Source organism: Nilaparvata lugens, chromosome X, assembly GCF_014356525.2.
Source record: "Nilaparvata lugens isolate BPH chromosome X, ASM1435652v1, whole genome shotgun sequence".
NCBI lineage: Eukaryota > Metazoa > Arthropoda > Insecta > Hemiptera > Delphacidae > Nilaparvata > Nilaparvata lugens.
The window spans coordinates 68,795,726-68,809,118 of NC_052518.1; the positions used below are offsets into that span (position 1 = coordinate 68,795,726).

General features: G+C 33.7%; 1 protein-coding gene across 1 annotated transcript in view; it reads left to right on the top strand.

Moving 5' to 3' along the window:
- The window catches only part of LOC111050182, a 117,358-nt gene that overhangs the window by 1,797 nt on the left and 102,168 nt on the right, over positions 1-13,393 (top strand). The window lies entirely within an intron of this gene.

Sequence of the window (13,393 nt, forward strand, 5' to 3'; positions counted from 1 at the left end):
TTTTATTATCGGGATGTATATGGTGGTAGTGTAGTGGAGTCTTCTTTTTCTCCATAGGAAATAAGATAATCTAAAACCGTTTTTACTTCCAAATTCAATAATTGGTGAAGAAGATCTCTTAACCTACAACTGACGAGGATAATCTTCCACTTTCAGCCGTCAAAACAGACCCATCATTAAGAAAATGCGCTCAGTTGGAGCCAGAGTACCTCGATATATATTTTTTATATTCCAGGAATATCTTATTATTGTATAATATACTCGGATATAGATAAATATAGAATATAATATAATAGATATGCGTGGTCAAGCGCCTACTGTAAATTCGGCCTACATTCCTGTCCCAATCCACTTGACAATGCCATGCGTTACTTACAAAGCACAACACGCAAAATGAATTTTTTAACAGCTACGATAATGGTAATGTTAATTATTATTTTATACATTCCTATTTATGAAGAAGCTATTTTGTTGATTATTCACATGCGAGGCTTAATACGGCTTTTTTATGTTAGGCCTATTAGTACTTGAGGGACAATTAGCGTGATGTGACATATAGACTTCATGTAATAAAATATTTCTGATCATGTTGATAGAGTACTAGAATATGATGTAAAACATATAAGATGACTTTATACACAAGTTCGTTGAACTTGTGTTAATAATACCTGTACTGCTACTGCTAACAACCAATAATATTTTCTCCTGAAATAACATGAATAACTTTCACGATTAGGTGTTTATTGAAAGAAGAATGACCCTCCTTTATTGTTATTAAGGTCAATAAGGGTATAATTTAGATTTTGATTAAATTTTTGACCAATATCAAACCAAATTGAAATTATCAGCAATATACAGAGTGTTTGAAAAAGAAATCCCTAGTTTGAGGTATAAATTTGATTTGTAAATCGATGATAACTTCATCAACAAGTATATACATTGAAAGATAGAATCTTCAACATCAGTACACTACAACATGGGATCCCTGCACAAGCCGAGACGATATTCAAGCTCTCGCCATGTATTCACCAACATATCAGGTGTAACTGTCCCAACCGCCGTGGCGATTCTTTCCCGTAAATGGTTTATGTCTCGAATTTTCTCACGGTACAAAACATTTTTTATGTATCCCCAAAAGAAAAAGTCCAGAGGGGTTTAGTCCGGGCTTCGTGGTGGCCAAGCAATTGGGCGAGCTCTCCCTATCCACTTCCCGGAAAGCAAGTGTTAACTGAAGTAACTGTTCCCTGGCGCCGTCTTAAGGTCAAGCAGGTCTGCCAACTGCAGGGGGGCAAAAATTGGACAGTTGCTGAATCAAACGCCACAAACTAGAATAGTGTATATCACTCTTTACAGATTCTATGACACATCAAAACTAGGGAGTTCTTTTTCAAACACTCTGTATAAGATTAATAAAATAAATTTTCCTGCTGGAATAAATGAGAAAGTATTTTTATAGAGCCTAGCACAAATAATGAAATATACTTTACATGGAAATTATTTTTACAAATAAAATGATAGATGAGTTTGTTCCTGTTGTCACTCGTCACTGTAGACTCCTCTAGTCTAGTCGTAAGAGGTTCTGTTAAATATGATGGATGATGGATGAATAATTAAATTATAAAGAATAGAGAAGGCAATGGCTTATCTTTATTCTGATAATGATGGTCATTACAAGGTCTGGAGGCTTAATCACTTTAATAATGTCTGCCTTAATAGTCTGCGTATAATATATTTATAGCACGGGACTCAGGCGAGCATAATTTGCATTCAAAATAAATAGTTGAACTTTTCAATAAAACTTAACTAGATATCGTGATGGCTAAGATCAAGAATTATTCTTTAACTGAAATGAAGACTAGGCTACTAAAATAACTTGAGATTCGAATCTTAAGAAATATTTTTCTAAAAACGTTTCCATTGTGAAATATAACAAAATTGATAATTTGTTTCTTCAAGAAAACTTGTTGTCCAGGAGCTGCATGATAAAAAAGTTACATAAGAATATTGTACAATTGAATAGAATAAAAAGAGAAGTATAATTAATTGATGGTGAGAAGAAAGAGAGAGGAAGAGAATTGAATTCTTGCTTCTTTTAAACCTGGAAGGGCGAAGCTAGGGCGCCCTCTCTCACACTTCACCCTAAACTAGAGAGAGTGAATTGAATCAAATTCAATTTATTAAGGCCTTTATCAAGGGCGGAGTTAGGACTCCAGGCCCTCTCTACCACACAACCCTTTATATTGCACACAAGAAAAAAGTATATATATTTATATTACAAAATGAAGATTAACATCAGACAAATTAAAATACAACACGATAATCAAAAGATAATGGAATAATAGTAAAATATACATTACCAAATCAAAATTAATATTGATCAAATAAAAATGAAAATCAACCTTCAAAATATAATTGTTACTAATGTAAAATATTGCAGATACTGCAATTCTTATAACTAACAAGCACTTACACTCACGAAAACAAAGATGAAAAAGCATTTAGTTCAATAAAATAATTCAATAATTTTGTTCAGAATGAATAGAATTGGATAAAAATCTGTTGTGGCACACAAAACTTCTTTCCTTGCCACGATAAAATCTTTCTCACTAGTACATACTAGTACGGTACTCATGCTTGCATCGCAACTCCTTTGTTGTATTTGAAATTTTATCCAATAGAAATTCTGTATTTTCATTTTGCTTGTTACTATTATTACAATGTATTGGTATTTAATTTGATTGTTTCAGTCATCATCATTTTTATCTCAATTATTATGTGAAGTAAATTTTCCCAATTAAATTATCATTCATTTATTTTTATCTACTCTCACTTCGCACCCTACACCCCCGTGGAGTAGGTAGCAGCCTACGCGCTTCGCGAAGCCCCCAGCTAGTGACTCTCATGCGGAGCTTTTGTAACTTTGATTAGTCTGTATCCCCTTTTTTCAGCAAATAGTAATTTCTTTCCAATTTTCGCCGTTTTTTATCATTTCTGATGAAAAGATTGATTATTTATTTTCTATCATTCATCTTCCATAACAGCTAAAAATTAACTATCAAAAGTTTGAAGATTGTTGAAAGTTTTCAGAAATAGCCACCGGGTCGGAAATCAAACTCTGACTTTTCGCGCGGTTGGCTAATATCCTTCCTGAGATCAGAAACGGAAGATTTAAAATTTGATGATTTTAAAAATCTCTCTGAAACAGCTGTTCTGCAGGTAGATTCATTTCGACCAAGTGGTTTTTTTTAATAAACGGCTTTATTTACCTGATGCATGAGAAGGAGGTTGGTTACTGATGGGTTCATTTTTTAAGAATGTGGTGAACCCCCTGCTAGTCTCCCAGGAAGTAGACTAATACCAGTTGATGGAGCTTATAAATGACTATCCAGGGTATAAATTTGATAAACTTCAGTCAAGCCATTTTTAAGAAAATCGTGATAGAGATTTAACAAAGTTCATTATTCTCAAGTCCCATTAACGTTCAATGGTTCAATGTAACATGCGCCTCAACTTCCCAATCAGCGAACACAATGCAATTGATTCAAAACCAGCAATTCATTGAATTTTCATATAGTAGATAATTTTAAAAGTGAATTTTGAAAATAAAAATAAAATAGACATAAAGTTTATAATATTATTAATAAATCCAAATACAAGATATAAAGAATAATAATTAATAAAGAAAATTCAATCAAAACCCAAACAATGTCCGAGACAGTTCCTCTCTCAGTGAGAGATAGAGAGAAAGAGACAGAGTATGTGTATGTGAGTGCTAGAATAAGTAAGCAACATGATTATAACATAATATCACAGATAAACTAAGTCCTATACAGATTGGCAATGGGCGTGCGCGTAGCCCATCTTACTGCGACATTCACTTTGGAGCGCTACAATCACTGAGCAATTATCACAGATCAACTATTACCTATAAATATACTTCAACAGTGAGCACTTTCACAGTGTTGCCAGATTGGGCGTGAGTTGGTGTGAGCGAGTAGGAATGGAGTGTGAAACAGAGAGCGACTCGTTTGACAAGATTCTCTGTCAATGACTGAACACAGCATGTTGTGAGAAGGTGTGAGTGAGTGGGAATTAATTGTGCGACAGAGAGGCCCAAGATGATAAAACTTGGCTCACTAATGATGATTACTATAATTGCCATTTGTTCAGAGTTCTTTACATGAACAATCATGATCTGATCTAGGCAATGCGGTCTTACTAGAATTGATTTGACTTTAATATAATTATCATACATAAATATTATAATATTATAATGTTTAATTAATTAATAATGACTGTACACTGTAGATTTAGAGAAAGCAGCGAGACTTTGAATCTCAACATTAATTAACAGTGTTTTCAATGTGATCTCCAACTTTTTGAATGAATAAACCAGTGATCATCAAACAAGTAATCTATTTGAAATAAAATGCAAAGCTGCTCTCAAATTATAGATGCAACTGTTTTACCTCATAATTCTATTAAGTTGAATAAATCATGAAAAGAGTGGTCGAAATGAGACAATTCATTCGAACATCATAAATGATAAACACTTAATTCTAAACACTTTAGTGATAAAACCAATCTGACATTTCTTACAATAATTGAATAGCAAGTGATATAAAAATGTATCTTTAATTTTCCAATGATGTCGAATATTTTCGTTGTTTCCAACATCAATATTCTTATTCAGCTTGTTGTAACAAAGAGATTGAGACCATTTGCAAGTCTCTATCTTGAAGTAGTCATGAAAAATCGATTTTATAGTTCTAGCTTGTTACCAGGCACGGCCCTAGGGACTTTGCCGCCCTGGGCGAGATCGGCAACTGCCGCCCCCCCCCGCAAGTATCCCGTCTTTAATTGTTAATCCCGGGTTCCACCCCTCCTTGAGCGATCGCCTAACGCCGGTTACACATTGGGCGGTTTCTGCCGGGGCGGTAATTTCGCCGTCGCCGCCGTTCGAGCAGTAGTCTATGGACTTGAATGGAAGCTTACACACTGGGCGGCAGAAACGCCGCGCGGCTATATTGCCGTTGGCGGCAGCTGTGCAGCCGTCCACTGCCACTGCGGCTGGCGGTGTTTTGCTGCTCTTGTCTACGCAGTGGCGTACGTGACCAAATGGGCGTTAACACATTTGGCGGTTGTCTACCGTCGCCGCTGATCAGTCGTCTTTCCCAGTTGCTCCAAGTCAGAGGTCTTTGAAAATCAGCCTTTTAATTTGTGTCTTGTTGTAAAGTTTGTAAGTTGTTTATAACATTTATTTGTTGTTTTAAGTGTTTGTGGTTGACGAGTGTGAGAAAATGAGTAAGTTAATAGACAATGAGTTGTTAATATCATTTGTAGAACAGAGGCCAGTTTTGTGGGACAAAACCCTCGACATATTTAAGGATCGAGATGCAACAAGGAATGCGTGGAAGGAAGTGTGTATGGTGATTAGGGGGGATTTTGAAACTCTGGATGACAAGAAAAAAACTGTAATAATTATGTTGTATATCGCTGTCGATTTAATAAAAACGTTCATTTCAATGAATCCAAGCAAGGCGATTTCTCTGCTGTCTTCTTTTCCTTCGACGGCACAACAAAAGTGGTAAAAGTTGTTGCCTTTCCATTTTAAGTTAAACACTTGATAATATATACTTTTGAAAAATGTGAAAAATACAATTAACTGAACACTCATGAAACAGTGAAGTCACAACACATTTGCGATGAAGAACTACAACAATTATTTTGGCTACTGATCATACGTGGCGGTAATTTTGCCGCTCGATGTTTGGCGGTATTTTTTCCGCTGAATGTGTAAGCTTGACCTTTTTTTCGAGGCTGCGACGGCAGTTTCGCCGCCGCGGCAGAAACCGCCCAGTGTGTAACCAGCGTTACTATTGTGTCTCCGCTGTGATGCGACACCACAGAGTCTCAGTAAACTCTAAAAAATTATGTTTAACACTATTTTTTGACATTTAAACAAATATTTGACAATTATAAATATTGGGGAACAGTAAAGTCCAGTCAATATAGACATAAAAATGGGGGTTTGCTTGCAATTTATATCGTAGTTCTGATTTTTTAATATTTTATTTGGATACATGAGAGAGGTTCAGAACCAAATTCTTCATGTAAAATTCCCTTGTGCTAATACATAGTGGCCCAAAAAGTTCGTAGTTTAGGTTCATTTTCCAGTTTTCAGCTATTTCCGGCAAAATCAGTGATCGGACAGAAAAATTTGCTCTTGCCTTTTTTAAGATCATAAAATTCTGAATGAAATGAGATCATTCAGAACTCTCTATCTCCAATGAGTACTGAGCTATGATTTTTCAAATATGAGTGATATTTTGAAGGAAAAAAATCAATTTTGATCATATTTAGTATTTGATCAACAATATATCCCGATTACAATCTAGATGTAAAATTCAAAATCCCTCTGGGCATTTTTAGCTTCAACCATCATCACCATCTATATTGCCCTCAACGTGATATTTCGCACAATGATATAAGCTCATGAGATCATGTTCTATGAGAATCAACCGTTAGTTGCACTTCATTTCAGTATTTCCTAGTGGAGAGGCGCGCGAGGACACGATCAAGGATCGCTTAAGGATCAAGCTATCAAAATGAAAAAGTTTTCTTTTTTCAATCATTACTTTCTGAGACATGAGCGCCTAAAGTTTAAAATTTTGGGACAGAACATTTCAAATTCGGTACGAGATGAAACCATAAAATTCAAAGGATAAATTCTTCATGGTATTTTTGATTTAATAAAACAAAAATTTTCTGAAAATATCAATTTTTGAGAAAGTTTTTCAATTTACTAAAAATGACCAAAAATAGTGTTGAGTTTTTTTTGTAAATTGAATAACTTTTTCAAAAATTGATATTTTCAGAAAATGTTTCAAAATTTTCTTGTTTTATTCAATCAACAATACCATGAAGAATTTATCTCTTACTGAATTTGAAATGTCCTGTCCCAAAAATTTAAACTTTAGGCGTTCATATCTCAAAAAGTAATGATTAGAAGAGAATGTTTTCCTAAGAAAACTTTTTCATTTTGATATATACCGGTACAAATTGAAAAACTTTGAAAAATATCACCAATACAAGAAAGTTTATTTTTTGCCTTTGCACAGCCTTAAGACGTAGACTGCAACATAGTATTAGGCCTACTTAACTTGCTAAGTAATTAGAACTACAATTTCTACAAGTTTGTTTAACACACCTGTTTAATTAAGTAGAACTCGTCTGACCTTTGCAATTCCTTCACCAATTCTTCAAGATCTGGGGACTGAACTATTTTATGTTCGCTAGACCACTCAGACGTTCCTGGGACATTGTTGATCTTAGAAAAGTCTTCATTAGCTCGAGGTTGAAAAGCTTCTTATATAATTTTACCATTCACATTTGATATTATGAATTTATTATTTATTTGTATTTTAAAATTTTCTGTTCCTTTAAATTTGCCGCCTCCAAAACCTGCCGCCCTGTGCGGCCGCCCGGTCCGCCCACCCCTGGGGCCGGGCCTGCTTGTTACCTCATGCATATATGAAAAAACGCACCAGATATCATGTAGGGTTTTGGAGGTTGTAACTAAAAAATATGTGTTTATAGGAAAATTTTATGAAACAAAAATTGTAGAGTAAGATTTTAAAAATATTTTCGTCTAAAAAAACGGTTGAATTTCTTGAACGGTTATTGAAATAAAAGCGATATAGTAAAACCCTGAAAATTTTGGCGGCCATCTTGTTTTCGAGGTGTTTGCTTGTGATTTTGACTTATCATCATCACGATCCTCATAATGTAGACCTAATGAAGAAATTGAGGCATCTTCCACGGCTGTTACCCAAAAATGACCACGGAGTGCCTTATTCATGACATTTGCTCCCGGACTATCATTTGTATCATTAAATGTGAATAACTTTGATACTGTTGGATATTTATATGGTGCTTGCAATTCATATTGTAGTATTGATTGTTTGAATGCATAAGAGAAGTGTAGAACCAATTTCTGCATACAACCTCAATTTTCTGTTAATTTTCCAGTTTTCAGCTATTTCTACCAAAACCAGTCAGTCATTGGGCAGAAAAATTCGCCCTCACCTTTTTTGTAGATGATTGAATTCTTAATAAAATGCAATAATTTGGAATTCTTTATCTTCAATGAATACTAGGTTACAATTTTTTTTAAATAAGTAACATTTTAAGAAAAGTCAATTTTGACGAATTTCAGTATTTAGTCAACTAATATCTTCCGATTGTCAGAATTTGAATGTATAATTCAAAATCCTGCGCTGTATCACATAGAATTCCAGGTACACCTGATAAGAATGCTCCATGTATTTTGAAAAAATTATGTATCATGAGTCAAATTCGTTTAAGAAATGAAAATTTATTGTTGAGTATACTCCAACCCATATTTCCAAACATAAGAAAATGGTCCATTTTTATAGTGCCTATTCAAAGCTGCGTATCTTGTGGAATGCTTCCAATAAAATTTCTAAATCTTGAAAAGATGTAAAAAAGTTTCTCCTCTTCTCACTCCAATGAACAATTCTTTGGTTTCAATACCATTCGAAAGTTACAGCCAATTAAAAAAAAGCAATTTTAGTTATTCATTTTTTCGTGATTTTACTGTTAATCAAGAGTCTCTCAAACGAGTCTGATACAATAAGAAGAAGAAGAAGAAGAAGAAGAAGAAGAAGAAGAAGAAAAAGAAGAAAAAGAAAAAGAAGAATAAGAAGAAAAATGAAAAGAATAAGAAGAAAGAAAAAAAGAAGTAGATGAAGAAAAAGAAAATGAAGAAGACGGAAAAGAAGTAGAAGAATAAAGAGGAGAAGAGAAAGAAAAAGATTTTTATGTAGATTCGAGATTGAAAAGGTAATGATGTATTTATTATGATGATTTTATGTATTTCATGTATTATTATTTGTGGATACAATTATTACAAATCGTATAAATATGATAGGTAATGAACAACAGGCTTTTAATCTATTTGATGTTCGAAAAATCAATATAGAGTCAACATCTTGAAATATGAAATCTTGACAAGTTATATTCATAAAAATGATGATCCAAAATGAAACGAAACTTTAAAAGTAGGGATGTCACAATAATTCAATTGAAAATAAATGATAAAAAAGTTTTAACATCATCTTACCTGCTCATGTGATCCAAGCATCGCTGTTTTCTTTGGGAAATCTGTGCATTTTGATTCCTCTATTCTTGAATCGGCTTTTGGTACAGTTTTTATATGAACAACGAGTATTTGGCATGATAAATAACTATGAATTATTCACAATCTAACTATATTATATTAAAAACTTAATATTAAATTTAAAAGTTAATCATTTAAAAAATGTTGAACCTTCATTTTAGTTTCAATCACTGATACATCAAACAATCAATTCAATCTTTATACAGAGACCTCATTCACTCACGAAACCTTTCCACTTTGAAGAACGACTGAGAAATGCTCTCACAGAATTCTTTTCCGTTTTTGAAAGTCACGTTTGCAGGCAGATTTTGGCCGAGGGTGGAAATTATGAATAGAAATACTTCACGGTCATTTCCATTCTCTGTGTTGATTCACCCTCCTCTGGCCAAAAACAAAATAATGGACTGGGAGTGTCTTGAAACGTGTGTCGCTAGTTTTACTAGAGGGAATTATAAAGTTGGTTTCATTTTAATTCTCAGCTAGTTTTACTAGGGGGAATTATAAAGTTGGTACCTCCATGAAGATCCAAGAAATTAGAATTATAGATTTGATGAAAAATGTACAATCCTCTGCCATTATTATGTGGTTAAGTGGTAGAGTGGACATTAATGTCCTAATTTCGTCACGTAATCAAATAAAAAAGATATTCTATTACTATCCACATAACAAAACAAGATTTGCAAAAATAATAAATTGCAAATTTTATAAAGAGACAGCACTAAAATATAATTAATTCCATGCTACTTTGCAGCTTACACAGAAGTTACAATTTAATATAATTCTTGACTGTAAATTGAGAATAGAACAGGATAAAGGATTGATTACAAAGATTAACTGGATGTGATTAGACACCTAATAATAGTATATTATAATTATGGTCGCACTACAATATGTGGCCTTCTTTCCACCAAACTTTGTAATCAATACATTTTTCATAACCATGTACAACTCATTAAAATTAACAATTTCTCAGTTTGAGAAATACTAAGGCTTATTACGGCTTGATTACAAGCTTAAGCTTATTACATTTGATTATTTCAGCTTATTACAAGCTGATTACATACTTAAGCTTATTACATTTGATGAATAAAGTATTTCATATGTATGAGACTTCAACTTATGTATGTGGCCTTCTTTCCACCTAACTTTGTAATCAATACATTTTTCATAACCACGTACAACTCATTAAAATTAACCAAAAATTAACAATCCTCAGTTTGAGAAATACCAAGGCTTATTACATTTGATGAATAAAGTATCTCATATGTATGAGACTTCAACTTACTTTTTATTTTGAAAAATGAAATGAAATGAAATGATTATAAAGGTGAGACAGAAGGGAGAATCATTTTATATTATGGACAAAAAGAAAAGGAAGGGAGAGAGGCGATAGTAGGCTATGTAAATAAGATTCGTGAAAGAGAACGAGTGACTACTCTCTCTGATCCTGTCAGTGTCAGATCGTGTCTGATCGAGAGTGACTGTCTGACTATCGATAGTATCATTCCTAATAGCCCCTTCAGTTGAACGCTGTCCAACTACACTTGGACAGTTGCCAAGCACAATAAATTATATATTATTATGAATAGGGAGCAAGAAGAACCAAACTTTTAAAGACTGTGATGAGTCAATACGGCAACACTGTAAATCATATATCTATGTATCGAGCGCATATATTCATCAGTTGGTTGTGGAAACGATTCAAGCGACTCTGGTTGCAAACGGTGGAACTATGCCATTGCCAGGGACTGATAATATCGTAAATAAGTAAAATAGTATTAATCTACGAATCTATACAACTCATCCACGTATCTGCAAATAATACAAGTTTAATTACAACAACCTTTAATAACCTTTAGCACAAGGTTACCTTATTTTTCCTCTCCCTATCATTTATATGATGTATACTTATTATATCAATCAATAAAGAATAAAGAATAAAGAATAAAGAATTATTTAACTTTAGCTACTCAATATGATAGATACGGTAATGTTTCGCTATGATTAGACTATACCAAAACGAAAGAAAATATGAATTGAAAAGCTAGTAAGATTTATGTGCAAATATTTGTAATATTCATCTATACGTTACGTGTAGCCTATGTATTAATTATTAATTAATACATATATGCCTATGTATTATACACAGTCTAATATTGTGTAGTAACCTATATACGGAAGTACCGTATAACTCTCACGCACTCGCACACATTTTCAATCGTGTGAAATGATCCCAGATAGTTTGATTGTTGTTGTTATTATTATTGTGAATTCTTATCTTGCAACACAGCATTCATATTGACCTTGGCCGGTAGAGGCAGGTTTTCAATACTATTGTGACCTTTGCCATGAAAGCTGGGCCTTAACTCATAATTTTTTATTGGGTATTGCATACAAAATTCTTCTCACATTATGTTTCATTCTTGTTTCATAAAAATATTCTTTATTCGAACTCTTGCAGACGAAGAGTTCAGGTTTTGACCTGATGCATAACGAATTCATAGTCATGCACAGGCCTGTCCAAATCACCAGCATTCAAATCAATCTCTGTACTTTTAGAAAAGAAGAATTTATAAAAACACTTGCTAGTCGGGCGATAATATGGATACATGTACAGTAATTTGACATTTTGCGAATTACACTCTTAGACTTGATTGTCAGTTTATAAGAGAGAAATGATTGATCAATCATCCTATCTTTTTAGATTGATTTTATTGGCTGAAAAATAATGATTGACAATACCTCATTCAGACAATTCCCTTACGGAACAGAAAAGATAACGTTCAATTAACGTTTTCTCTAACATTTCCTTTCTTGTCAACGGTATGTGGACAAGAAGCTCATTGAATACACTAATAGATTGAGGAGGAATATGGGAAAATTTTTTAAATAAATTAGTCTAGGATACTTCATCCTCTTGCCTGTTTTACGTCCACTCTCAATGATAGATAGATAGATAGATGAATACATAGATAGTTTGATTGATTGATAGGCTGCCTCTATTTTGACCTGGAGGGTGAAGTAAAAACGCAACCGGCCCTCTCTCCCACTTGATCCTCTTTTACATTTTAATGCATCTATTATTAAAACAACATAATTGAATGTTAATTGTATTTTTCTAATAAAACTAAAAAAAACCTAGTAAATAAAAAATAAATTAAATGATCAATTTAAAGAATGAGCAGAAAAAAAAATATTCTAGAATATTCTGAAGTAAGAAACTAGAAAATCTCCAGCAAACACACCATGCACTAGACATACATGCACCACGCGCACACACACACCAATAAATTCATCTTATGCCCCGATCGCCCTCCCATAGCCACGCCAAGACCGCCGAACGATGTCCACCTCTCCACAATCCTCCCAGACGCTGGTAAGCTATTCCACAGTCTACATCTGCAAGCAGTCACACAAAGCGATCTATTATATGCCACAGAGAGAATTCTCAACTGGCTTGTATCATGTCTTGTGTCTCTTCTGTTAATTCCTCCTAGGAATTGAAATATATTTGTCTCAAATGAATAGGACCTCCAGTTGCTAGAACCTTATAAATTATGCAGTCTCAGAGCTTCAAAATGCCCGATCGACTGATGTAAGGGCTTATGTGAACATCCCTTTCAAGTCCAAAGACGAATCTCACGCAGAAGTTCTGAGCCCTTTGCAATCTTTCAGAGAGCCATGGCCATGCTTTGAATAACTATGTCTCCATAATGGAAATGCGTGAATATCAAGGACTTTACCAGCATCGCTCTCTCATTTAAAAAAGTTACATCTCTGATTCTCTTAAGAGATTGAATGCTTGTAAAGACCCTGTTACCTATTCATTCCAGTCAAGTGTCTGTTAAATGTAAATTCTAAGTTTGTAATATTTTCACTCAACTCAAGTCGATGCGAGTTAATTTCAATGACAGGTCTGTTATTAAAGTGAAGTTGATTACCTATCTTCTGTTACCTACAATGATGGTCTTAAATTTTGATTCATCGATTTTTAATTCATGCTATGCTGTTAAGTTTGACACAAAAGCCAAGTCCTTGTTTATGAGGCTGACTGATGCATCAAAGCTATCAGCTTTGGAAAATGTCTGTAAATCTGTCGTCTGTGTAAAATGTAAATAGAACAGTCAAATGGTCGTTTTTCAGGAAACAGCCCCGAAAGAATATTTCGCGACGGTTCTATAATGTTTTTAA